Raw genomic sequence first — 12,966 nt, 5'->3', positions numbered from 1 at the left:
GTGTATCTTTCACCGTCGAGCACACGTCTCTGGGGTAACTGATTTTTTGCTGCATTTTGTGGTGATGACCTTCCACAAGCTAGGGAACGCCATCTCGCTGTTGTTGATGTTCACTCATCTCTAAACAAAAGAGCTTCTTTTTTAGGACTGTTCGCTCGTCTCTTAACAACATAGCTTATTGATGAGATGTCCACGCGTCTATGAAAAAGAAGAGCTTTAATAGTATGCCCACATGTCTCCGAGCAGGAGAGCTTGAATGACATGTCCACGCGTCCCTGAACAAAGAGCTTTGAATGATATTCCCACGCATCTCTAAGCAAAAGAGCTTTCTGATATGTCCACGCGTCTCTGAACAAAAGAGCTTTTTGATATGTCCACGCGTCTCTAAACAAAAGAGCTTTTTGATATGCCACGCGTCTTTGAATAAAAGAGCTTCTTGATAGGATGTCCATGCGTCTCTAAGCAGGAGAGCTTGAAAGATATGTCCGCGCGTCTCTGAACAAAGAACTTTGAATGACATTCCTCACTCGTCTCTGAGCAAAAGAGTGTTTTGATATGTCCACGCGTCTCTGAACAAAAGAGCTTTGATGATATGTGCATGCGTCTCTGAACAAAAGAGCTTTTTGATATGTCCATATGTCTCTGAACAAAAGAGCTTTGATGATATGTCCACGCGTCTCTGAACAAAAGAGCTTTGATACTTGAATGTTTGTTGCGATCGTTCGGTTGGCTGCGAACAGGAGCTTTGTTGAATGGTTGTATCCTATAAAATAAAAAAGATTGCCAAAAGACTTTGCTGGTACTTTTCTTAGGATTGACCTAAGGCTTGATGTTTTTTCTTAGGGTTAACCTAAGGTGATTGACTGACTTGAGGTTGACTCTATGTGAATTGACACGTGTGATTGTATTGTGATGTGCTTGATCAAAATGCGAAAATTTAAAAATTCAAAAAAATTTCCATCATTTTTGTGGAGGGTATCGACTTTCTCCCAAAAGAGAAGGACGCAAAAAAGAATCGAAGTGCTTGATGTTGCATGTTGAATGAGCTTAATCTGTTAACGTTGTCTCTCATAATATAAGGATTGTAACATCTTAGACTATCGTAGTTGACTCGATAATGAAGGTATTCAGGTAACTTAGGCGTGGAGGCTAAGTACTTCATACTTTGTGATGCAATAATGATTGATGTTGATATGACAAGGCATGTTTCAGCGTTATGTTAAGATTTCATGACAAAGGGTTCCTAAGGGAAGTATATTTGGTCATGTATCTGTGATGTGTGTGATAATGACACTAAAGTTAGGCCGTAAGGGCTAAGTGTGTGGAAAAATATATTGAAAAGAGTCAAATGGTGGTGACTCTTAGGCTGGGTAGGCTAATAATGTAAGGATCAAGCCCCAAGTCTAGCTCTAAATGAAAAGGGATGAGCATTGGAAATTCCTAGATATGATCAATTATGAATGTAAATATAAATGCATTTTTATTACGACCGCACCTCGATGTGAGGTTTCCTACGTATCCGTTAGGAATCAGGCCGAACGTAGCTTTAACCGAACCTCGCATAAGTGTGTGTATACCTCAACAAGGTCTTTTTAAGGGTTGTAACGTGGTTAGACTAAAGGTTTGAAGAAGAAGGGGATAAAGGCTCAAGACCCTCGATAAGCACCCAAGGTGTGCAACCTTGCTTTTGAATCATCACATTTTTATGCTTGAGTTTTCTTACTTTTGATCTCTTTTTTTTTTCTCTTTTTTGTTTTGATTTTGCATTTTTTGATTTTGAACCTTTTTTTGATAAGTGTGGGCAACCCCGATCATGCGGTCTATCACTTACTTGACATTCATGTTTCTCAGGCACGGTACCAAGCACTCGATAAGAAACGCAATATGAGACGTGTTCTTATCAAGATATTTTCATATCAGAGACATTGGAACACTTTCCATTTTGTACACTTTTTTTTTTTGATCTTTTGAAATCACTCAAGCTTTTTAAAAATTGCATAAGTTGCACACTATCCCATCCCAAGGTTAGGTAGATGTGGGTTGAAGAAAGAAAGGTCTATCGTTAGACAAGGCTCAAAGTGGTTTATCAAAAAAGGATTGTACATTTAAAAGGGTGAGAGGTATGGCTACAAAGGGTGTCTCCAATCCTTGTTATACCTTGTGCTTAATTTGATGATTGTTTTTTTTTTTTTTTTTTTTTAAAGGCAATGCAATGATCACATGCAAGAAATAAAATGCCCATTTTATTAAAAGGAAAAAGTAAAGAAGTCCTTCAAAATGAATCTAAGGGAAAATGAAAGGTGCATATCCTAGACTTATCGGGGAAATGATTAAAGAAATAGAAAAAGAGGTCATGAAATCTTGTCGTTGAAGTGCACCTCTTATCTTGTGCCTTATCATCACTCGGTCTTCTTGCCGACTGGAAGTATAGGAAGCTTGTTATTATCGATAAAATATTGGATGGCCTCTTTCATCTTCCAACAACTCTCAGTAGTATGACCCCTACCTTGATGGTATTTGCAGTGCGCATTGAGGTTTCAGCTAGCCGTCCTCCTTTCGACTGGTGGATCTTAAAATGGTCCAATAGGAGTTATGAGACCTTTAGCATGAAGGCGATCGAATGTTGTGTCATAACTTATACCACTAGGTGTGAAGTTTATCTTTTTCCCTTGTTTGTTCATGGCAAGGATCTTATCTAAGTTTAACGTACTAACGTTGTTTGAGTAGGTAGGTTTGGAAGAAGAAGGATTGTCGTTCTTCTTTCCTTTCCAGCCACCATTACTATTGTTACTATTCTTATTCTTCCTGTTGCTCAGAGGAACATGAAGGTGGTTTGAATCAATAAGGTCTTGAATGCGATCCTTGAGGGTAAAACACTTTTCGGTGGTGTGACCATGGCCTCTATGATACTTGCAATAAGAATTTGGATCCCAATTGGGAGATTATTTCTTAGGTGGTGGATCTTGAGTGGGGCCAACAAGATGAATGATACCTTAATCATGAAGATAGTCAAAAGCTTCATCATAAGTCATTTCTATTGGTGTGTATTCTTCAATGGTCCGTTTTTCCCGTGGCTTAGGAGCATTGAGTTCTTCATTAAATCCTTGGTGAGAATTTTGTTCGATAACCATCATCCGATTTGCTAATCCTTCTATCACATTCAAGAGCATGGCAATGACATCTTGCAGTTTTAGAATGACATCTAAGAAAATTATTTCATCCTCGCTCCTCAATCATGGCCACTTCATCAATAGAGGTTATGTAAGCTATCTCAATCATGGGCTCACCTACAAGTGTGATAAGGAGTGAAGGATCAAAGGATGTTTGATCTTCTGCGATGGCTAGAATCTAGGAAGTTTTATTGTCATCGATCAGGTCTTGAATAGCTTCTTTGAGTTTCCAACACTCCTCAGTGTCGTGACCCTTTCCTTGGTGATACTTGCAGTGTTTATTAGGATCCTACTTAGGTGGTCTGGCTTCTGGAACTGGGTATTTGATAGGTCCTATGGGCATGACTAGCCCTTTATGGTGTTGCTTTTCGAAATCTGTTTCATAACTCATACCAAGTGGAGTGAACACTCTTTTCGACCTTTGGATTCGTGGTTTATAGGTGTTCATATCATGTACTTCGTTAATGGGAGAGGAAGAAGAAGGATGGTCGTTCTTCTTTCCTCTCGCACTATTATCTTTCAGAAGGTCACCCTCAATGTCAATGCCTATATTATACACAGCCTTAAAAGTATTCAATTTGTGTTGGTATTTTAAGTGCTTTGCGTATTTTTCTTGAAGGTTCTTGATGAACATCCTTACAGACTCTTTTTCGGTAGGAACCTTAACCATATTAGCAGAAGTTTCCCTCCATTTGTTGAAGAAAGAAGTGAACCCTTCGTTTCCTTTTTGTTTTAACATCTCAAGTTGTCTGTGGTTTGTTTTGTCTTAGATGTTGCACTTATATCTATCTACGAAAGCGTTTGTCATGGAATCCCATGAAGATGTTTTCTCTTTGTCAAGGGAAAAGAACCATTGTTGACAAATGGTTTCAAGAGATAAAGAAAACAAGGAATGAAATACTTTCCTATCAATCCCCTTAATGTTGATTATGGTCTCGAATGCCGTTAAGTGGAAGTAAGGATTATCTGTTGGATGGAACTTAGGGATGTCATTGGCATTGAACTTCTGCGGAACAAGCTCCTTGTCCACTGAGACCCCTTGTGAGCTAATGCCCTGGAATATATAGTCATTGGATATTTTTCTCAAGCTTTCTTGCATGAGCTCCATTAGTTGTTGTAGACACCTAAAATGTCTCCCCAAAACCAAATCCGATGATGAACAACCTTTCACCGCCGTTATTGGTCGAGTTGAGTATAAAATCTTGGAGTGCTTAAATCCATATTTCCATTTCATAAACAACGCAATTCCTAGCCCATTTCCCCAAACCATAACTTATTTTCCTCTTTTCGTGCCTTTAAACCAAAAATAATTCATTTCGTGTCCTTTAAACACTAGTAGAAAAAGTGTTATTTGTAACTGGCAAAATTGACTTTTTGTAACTGGCATTGTTGGTTGCGAATGCCACTGTTACAACTAGTGAAAATTATTCGTAACCGACTAATGTTAGTTACAAATAATGTACAAATCGTAACTGGCTTAGCCTAACGCAGTTACAAAAAGTCTATTTTTCAAGTTAGAAAGCATACTATTCGTAACGGACATTAAGTTACACTAGTTACAATTAGGGTATTATTAGTAACTGACAAATCTTAACGCCGGTTACGAATATAATATATATATATATTTTTTTTAAGAAAAAATAGTATTAGTAACTAGCATTAAATTACGCCGGTTACTAATAGATAAATAATTTTTTTATATATAAATATTTTATTCGAATACAAGAATGGTAATATATCCTACCAAACGACCCATCGTCAAATGAGTTACAACCTGTTACAATTCACCCAACAAAACACGTACATCGAATATTTCCATATAAATAAAATTCAACCACAACATACAATACAAACACTCCAAATAATTCCACACAACTTGAATTATTCATCCACAACAATATAATGCAACAAAATTAACTATACTTTCCAAAAAAAAACAACTAAAACTTTAATTAAAAAAAAAACATTGATTTATAGTTTAGAAATGTGATAACAATAACTAATAGGTTAAATAAGAGTAGATATATAAAAAAAATGTTATATTGTTTTATTAAGATAAATGCTATTAATCATTACATCGATTAATAAGATAACTAGTCTTTCAACAAAAAATTAAGCCTAAAAAACTTAGCCCATTATTCTCGAATCTCTCTCAATTCTACATCGTTGTAGGCTGCAAGTCTTGCCAAATAATCCTGCAAATATTAAAAAAAATGTCTATAATACTTTATAAAAATAAAATGCTTAAATAATTTACAAGTTTGGTTAAGACCTACGGTGCCTGTATAACTCAAAGTCATCTTAAAATTTGTCTAAATGCAATTGTAGGGATAAAACGGAAGCCATGATACACAATAAAAAAGCTCAAACAATTCCCAAGTTTGATGCAGACCACTATGATGATGTATACTAACTCAGAGTCATCTTATGAGTGGTGTAAATGCAAATTGCAAGGAAATTAAAAAAGGAAACCTTGATATACAATTAAAAAGCATAAAGAATTTGCAAGTTTGATTCAGAGTTATTTTTTTTTTCAACAAATCTACTAAAAAATTCAAATACAAAGCACAAAGAAAATGTATTCCTCACAAAAGGAAATGTTTCAAACCCTTGAAAAAAATCCATTAATTAGATGAGTTTTACAGGTTTCTTGTTCTTCGGTGAATCATCTTCTTAAAGTACCAATTATGTGACCCAATTTTGGAAATCTAAAACACCATTACATTCCGAACGCTCCTTTAACAGAATCCAGATTAGGCACCCCATATTTGAGAATTATACAAAATAAAAATTTTGAGACAAAGACTTGGGTTATTGATTGTCCTACAATGGCTAAGTTAAGATAGCATCATACAATTACAAGGAAGTAGAAAACTAGGGAGCCAATATTTCTGAAGCACCTTTGAGACAGTATCACACATCACAAAGTTCAAAGCGGGGACCACATGCAAGTTTACAAAAGCATATGATGGGCATACCTGAATGCTACTATCTCAATGAATTCTGCATCAATCTAAGAGGCGGAATCACATTAGCAAAACATTGGATGCATCCTCTTACATAATTGGAATAAATGACATTAAGAGACCACTTACTTCTGTCTCTTCCTTCACTTCTCCGACTGCTGCACATATATCATCTCCCTACATGATAAAGAAACCTATAGAAACTTACAATATGCATAACGCAACAATAAATAAGAAGCGGAAAGTAAAAGTCTCTTAGAAATATACTTCATCCACGACTCTAGTAGGGATCTTCCAAGTACCTTAGCCTCGAAATCAGCCACTTTTCTCCTATACTACAAGCATCTATAAATAACAATTGATCAGGCTCATTCAAATTAGCATCAATGCAAAACATGACATTCGGAAAAGGCAAGCAAAAAAATAAAAAAAATAAAAATAAAAGCAAAGTTTAATCACAGAAAACAAGACTTCTAAATTATGACTTATATAAATAGCATTTGGTACTCAGCAGTTGGACATTAGAAGTTTCGAACCAGAATAATGGGACAATCAAATAGTACTCAACAGTTTGATATTAATCTCAATGAGGCCGGGAGACAACAAAGCTGTAGCAGTTTAAATGTTCTAATTTAGGCTTTATTATAATGTTCTGATTTTCAGCTCTGAAGTTCAGCTCTGATTTCAGTTCTAATTTTCAGCTCTGCTTTTAGTTTTGAACTTCAGATCTGAAATTCAGCTCTGATTTCAATTCTGAAATTCAGCTCTAATTTCAGTTTTGAATTTCAGTTCTGATTTTTAGTTCCTTTATTAACTTTTTTGGGCTTTACTTAATCAAATATACTTAATTAAATATGCTAGTATAAAATATAGTCTCTGCCTCTCTAATAATGATTTAGAATATCGACCCATGTGTGAATTCTTGAACATTATTCGTACATGTAAAATCAATGACATAAAATGATGTAATTAAAGAAAATTTCAAGGAGTCAAATATGTCATAACATGCTCATTATGATGATTAATATGTCAAATATGTACCCATGCCCGTGACAGACAATATTAATCAAGTCTAACATTGTGCTAAAAGAGGTTTCATGGACTACTCTTAATTTTATTAAAAATATGTAACACTCTTAAGATAAGGCTATTTTCCCAAATATTCTCATCATATTATCACTTTTTCACCATTTAATGAGTATTTAATTATGGAAGCAGTAAAAGACATGCATCTCGGCCAAATTATAATATGAATTCCTTGTTTTAGGAACATTAGGATTCTTGAAAAGGTGACTATAGCAGAGTAACCTTACAAGATTTTTATATAGAAAATTAAGTACATAAGCAAGTACATACAACAATTATAAGAATTAAAGTAACAGCTAATTCTACACATATTATAAGTACATAGAACATAGCTGTGCTAAGTTCCTACATGTTTAAGTGAACAATGTAAGAGCACAAACACCTCCACTTCTTTCAGAATCGCTATGCATAATTAAGTGAACAATGTAAGGGCACAAAAAAAAAGCTCTCCTTCAAACTAATGAAATGGGGAAAGGGAAGCCACCCAATCATTTTTTTTGTTCCACCCACAATAAAACCAACATATATGACACATCCCTGAGCAAGGTACCAGATCAAAACAACTACAGAGTACTATACTCCTGTTAATGAAAATGTGACACACCTTTCTTCTATGAGAAAACCTTATCAAACTTCAAAATAACAGTCTTTTGAAAGTATTTAAAATGAGAATTTTACATTATAATCCAACAACCACTTTAACAAGTTAATGGTCAAGGTCAGCAAGCAATGATATCCTATTATTTAGAAACAAAGGAACTATAAAGTAGACTATATAAGTCAACATAGGCAGGTTTATAATCCGTATTTTTTTTTTACAACCAAGTTCTCCATGACTAAAATCATTATTACACAAGGAATTGGGACCATAAACAAGTTACAACCATGGTGAAAGCAAAGTTACTTATGTATTCTCTTCTCAGCTTTTCATTTAATTTTTGGGTGAAGGATGAAGAAGACATAAATAATGGGCAAAGATGTAAATGTCAAGAGTAAACTTGTACTGAGCACGACAAACAAGCTTATGTTGCACTTTGATCGCTTCGACTTTGTTAGCATACCAACTATTGACATATTTCCTAAGGAGATGCATTTTGAGAATGGAAGCTTACAAGTCTTGATATTAAATCCACCTTTTTAATAAAGAAAAGTAGATGGGGGCAACATGAGCATTTATGAGTTGTGACAATATAATTGATAGGAATGAATCAAAGGCATGTCATATTCAATTATTCATCATCAATAACTAATGCAAAGAGTAAAAGATGTATCAAGGACATTGTTAGTAAGATGACAAACATCCTATATCATATTATATCAACCTTAGCTTGCATCAATTATCTCCAAGACATCGAAATTCTAGACATCAAGCTAACATATTAAATCAACTTTTCATCATTAAATTCTAGACAATTCAAAGTTCAAGACATCCAGAAGATATATTATATCAACCCAACATCATTTATTTACTAGACAAATCAAAATTTAAGACACCTAGAAAAAAAAAATGAATCAACTTTGCAAATCATATTCCCTACACTTCATAATTATGCATACCACATAATGTACGAGACTAATATCTCAACCTTAGCAAAGGTATAAGAGAATATCAATCACGGATTTTTATCCGGAAATTTTAAAATAATATACGAGACTAATATCTCCAGACACCAGGCTAATAAGCAAAAAGTCATATTTACAAGCAAATCCACAAAGACTAAGACCAACAAAGCTCACACACAAATACATGTCATTAAAAAAGAGCACATATTACAATGATGCAAGTCCACCGTCCATTGCAAGATAATCTGATTGAATTAACTCTATTCACATTATCACATTACAAATACCCTAATTTAAAGAAAACTACAAAAATTGATGAAAAAAAATCACATTCTAGTACAAATAATAAAAAAAAAAATTCAAGCCATGAGCACACTTAATCCATTTATGTATACAATTAAATCATAATTAAGCAAGAAAATAAACTAAGAATGATTAATCTGTCATCATTTTACCAGTTTTAGTCGGTTGTTTCGGATTATCGAAAAACCTCAAAGTTTTTCCCAGTAAGTTGCAATAAATTGATTAATTTTTGCAACAAAAAATAGAATTCAAACGGTGATTCAGAAGCTTAGAAAGAGAGTTACGGAGGAGAGAGAAAGAGATTACCAAAAATAGTAGAGGAAGAAAGAGAAATCGTTAATCAATGAAAATCCCCAAAATTACCGACGCATAAACCACAATTTTACAGTAAAAGTTGCAAATGTAATCTAAACACCGAAAAATTACTATCAATAAAGAACCAAAATTTGTTCTATGCTCCATCAACCTATTTTGAAAAGAAAAAAAAAAACTTCATAAACAACCCTAAGAATCCGAAAAAATTACAATCAGTTAAAATCGAAAAATAGAAAAACCCTAGATTGTGAAATTGATATTTGACTATTAAAACATCTTTACCTCAGAAATTTGTTTCAAGATAAATAGAAATCAGAAATCGCTTCAATGGAGATGAAGGAAACTTGTTGTTGCATGACAAACCATTAGCAAAGAGTTGATGGGAAAAAGGAATGGACGAGAAAAGGAAGAGAAATTGTTATTTGGAAAAGGAAGATCGAGAAATTATTTTTTTAAAAAATAAATAAATTGTTTCCACTAACTTCATATTTGTAACTGATGTTTGTATGTTAGTTACAAACTTTTTGGTCAAAGTGTCTTTGACTTATTATTTGTAACTGGCGTTTGTAAGCTAGTTACAAACGTTTTGGTCAAAGTTTCTTTGTCTTAATATTTGTAACTGGTATTTACTTAGCCAGTTACTAATAAAACTTCAAACAATGATAAACCACATATTCGTAACTGACATTTACTACGCCGGTTACTAATGTCAGGAAATTTGTAACTGGCATTATCTTAGTCGGTTACTATTAATGCTTTCATAACTAGCATAACATACGTCAGTTACTAATAGTGTTGGGGTTTAGTGAGTCCGACTCACCGCGGAAACAAACCCCTACCCAAGGAACCACTCGCAATAATTAAAATCATAAAGCATAAATAAATAATCACAAAGAAAAGATTACGAATCTTACCCTCGAAGCGAGCTTCGCCCAAAAACCGGGGCTCTTACTTGAAAGCTACGAGCACGTCAAGCGCCGCGCTTCCGACGATATCCACCCACAAAAAGGCGAACACAACTTTAAGGTCTACTACCTGGGGGTTAGCGAGGTCCGACCAAAACCCGAGTGTTATATGAGTTTAAGAGTTTTCCCAAAATTATGGAATACTCTTTTTAACTCCCACTCAAGCAAAGAATTCTCAAGCCATTCCATGACTATTTATAAGGAAGTATGCTTTGTGAATTTCACTCATCTTTCAATGTGGGACTTTTCACAAAAAGATCCCACATGAAAAGATTGGTGAATTCAACCCTTAGTTAAATAAACAAAGGAACAAGTAACAAGTGTCACATGGTTAGGTGTGGACCACTTTCTCACTTGGTCCCCAAGGCATTTCACATGCAATGTGAACTAACCATGTGTCACCCAACCTTGAGCCCCAAATTGGGTTCGGTTGGCCCATTTTATTTTGGCCCGTGTCCATGACCCATCAACCCGGGTCCACAGTCATTGCCACATGTGTCACCACCGTGGCGCGCCGCCATCATGGCGCTACCACGTGGCACGCTGTCACTTGGTGGCTGCCACTAGGTGGCTGCCAATGTGGCGGCTGCCAACGTGGCGGCTGCCAACGTGGCGGCTGCCAACGTGGCGGCCACGTGTGCTGCCACATGGCGTTTTTCCATGTGTGCTGCCACGTGGCATGCTGCTATTGGGCACGCATTCCTAGCCTTTTGCGTGGCTAGGACTTTACTTGTTACTTGATGCATTTTCCCGTCTCGCCAAATCCTAAATTTTGGCTCGACATTTGAGATTCTCCGACGCTCGGTTTCGACGCTCCAAGCTCGAATTTCCGACGTCTAAATGTTTAACACTCGGGCGACGAATTAATTTCTTCCGAATTAATTCGTCGAGTTGGTTCGTATATTTTGCTTGGGTGTGACCCGAAGGGTTCAGTCAAGATTAAGCTGTAATATTAATTATATTAATATTACTGATCGGAAGCGGCCTCCACCCAGGCATTCCGATCACTTGACCTTACTGAATATATTAGCTTTCTAATAATTCTGAACCCGCTATCAGAATAATACACTTGTTCGAAGGACACCATTCCTTTCAATCTCCCACTTGTCCTTCCGGGCAAGTGTGCATTTAGTGTATAGCCCTTATCCTATGTCTCTTCATGAACTACAGAGTAAGATTACTAGTCATCTCTGTTACGTCCAGAAGTGTTTCTCGAAATCCGAGTTTGACTGTTAATAAGCAGATGATTTCTAAAATCCATCTGAGCACGGCCATGCATTTTTCACAGTCTCGCTCTTCGAGAGGCCTTGTAAACAACAAGACATGTTCCCTATTGTTAGTAGGGGGACATTTTCAATCTTGTAATGTAGCTTCTCTTACTAAGAGGACTCACCTGCCCAATATCTGTCTTTATAATCCCCATTTACGGCAGACGTTTGGCGGATACCAAAGCGGACCAGTACTCAAACAAGAGATCTCCCACTACTCATGGTCAAAGGAAAAGAGTTCCGATAGTAATAATGAGAAAATACTTATGACGATTTTTAAATCTCTTAAAGTATCCTCATAGGTTGATCCAGTATGGTTCTAAACCAATACTTGTGCAAATGATTTATATCCTCATAGCACAAGAAACGGTGCTATAAATCATACTACACACTAATCTCTGATGGTCATCAATCGTCCACAAAATATGACCTTGATTAGGGATAATTTTCGATTAAAATATTCAATGTTCACTTAATAGGTGTTTCTTTATCCAAGCCATTGACTTGATATCCTATTTTGAATATTTATTAAAATCGAATGGATTCATTATTTAATTCTAAACCACAATTAAATAGTTTTGTGAAATATTTAGAAATATTTTATTCCACTATGAAACTTCACAATGTTTCATCTTATGATAAATGGTTTTTCCCAAATGTTTAAAGAGTAATACTCTTCATAAAACATTCATAGAAATCACACCCATATTTGATATGCTTGATTTCTTTCATGCAATTATGAATGTTGTCGTTCACTTATTGCATAGGTTTAGTTATAATTACTTTGCAAACCTTAGCATCTTCATTATCCACCATTTCCATAATAAGATGATAAAATTTTGAGAGTGTTAATGGATTACATGTGATTCAGGATTTATTGTCCAAGCAATGGCTCCCACTCATTTTCATGATTTGAGACCTTCTACTTGACAACCTACAATCATTAATGTTCAACAACGAACCTTTCCATTTAACATCTATCTTATTATTGCCTTTAAGGCAACAATATTCTCAACATATATTTTAGTAGACTCCCCGATGATGCCTTGCTTGGGTTTTACTCCAAGCGACTCACAACGATTTGGGATACCCTAATCACTTGTGATCATGGAAATTTTCCTTAAATTCCCGCACATTATACATGGATGCACATCCATGTTACCATTCTCAAGGCACGACACTTCTTGCCTCGTGCTTATAAATGGGTTCCTTGCTAAGGATCTAATCCTTGTTAAGGTTTGTGCTTGCAACATCAAAACTCAAATTATATTTGTTTCCATGCGTCAAGAACTCATCCAACTACTTATCTAAGTTCTTTGGATGTTCTTGA

At 35.4% G+C, this 12,966-nt stretch overlaps 1 long non-coding RNA gene across 2 annotated transcripts; it reads right to left on the bottom strand.

The window, feature by feature from the left end:
* Positions 1-5,170: 5,170 nt before the first annotated feature.
* On the bottom strand, positions 5,171-9,869 carry LOC110694896. 2 transcript variants are annotated; one of them, XR_002505977.1, is made up of 5 exons: positions 9,686-9,869; positions 6,404-6,481; positions 6,266-6,330; positions 6,149-6,183; positions 5,171-5,365 (listed from the first exon to the last, which is right to left on the bottom strand). It is a non-coding gene; the product is annotated as an uncharacterized LOC110694896 (long non-coding RNA). The 2 variants fall into 2 exon arrangements; XR_002505976.1 differs by having other exon boundaries at positions 6,266-6,313; positions 9,686-9,868.
* Between the last annotated feature and the right edge of the window lie 3,097 nt (positions 9,870-12,966).

This window comes from Chenopodium quinoa, unplaced genomic scaffold, assembly GCF_001683475.1.
Source record: "Chenopodium quinoa cultivar QQ74 unplaced genomic scaffold, ASM168347v1, whole genome shotgun sequence".
In the NCBI taxonomy this organism is placed as follows: Eukaryota; Viridiplantae; Streptophyta; class Magnoliopsida; order Caryophyllales; family Amaranthaceae; genus Chenopodium; species Chenopodium quinoa.
The sequence above is the reverse complement of the archived record's forward strand: the minus strand, read 5'-3'. Positions and strand labels throughout refer to the sequence as shown.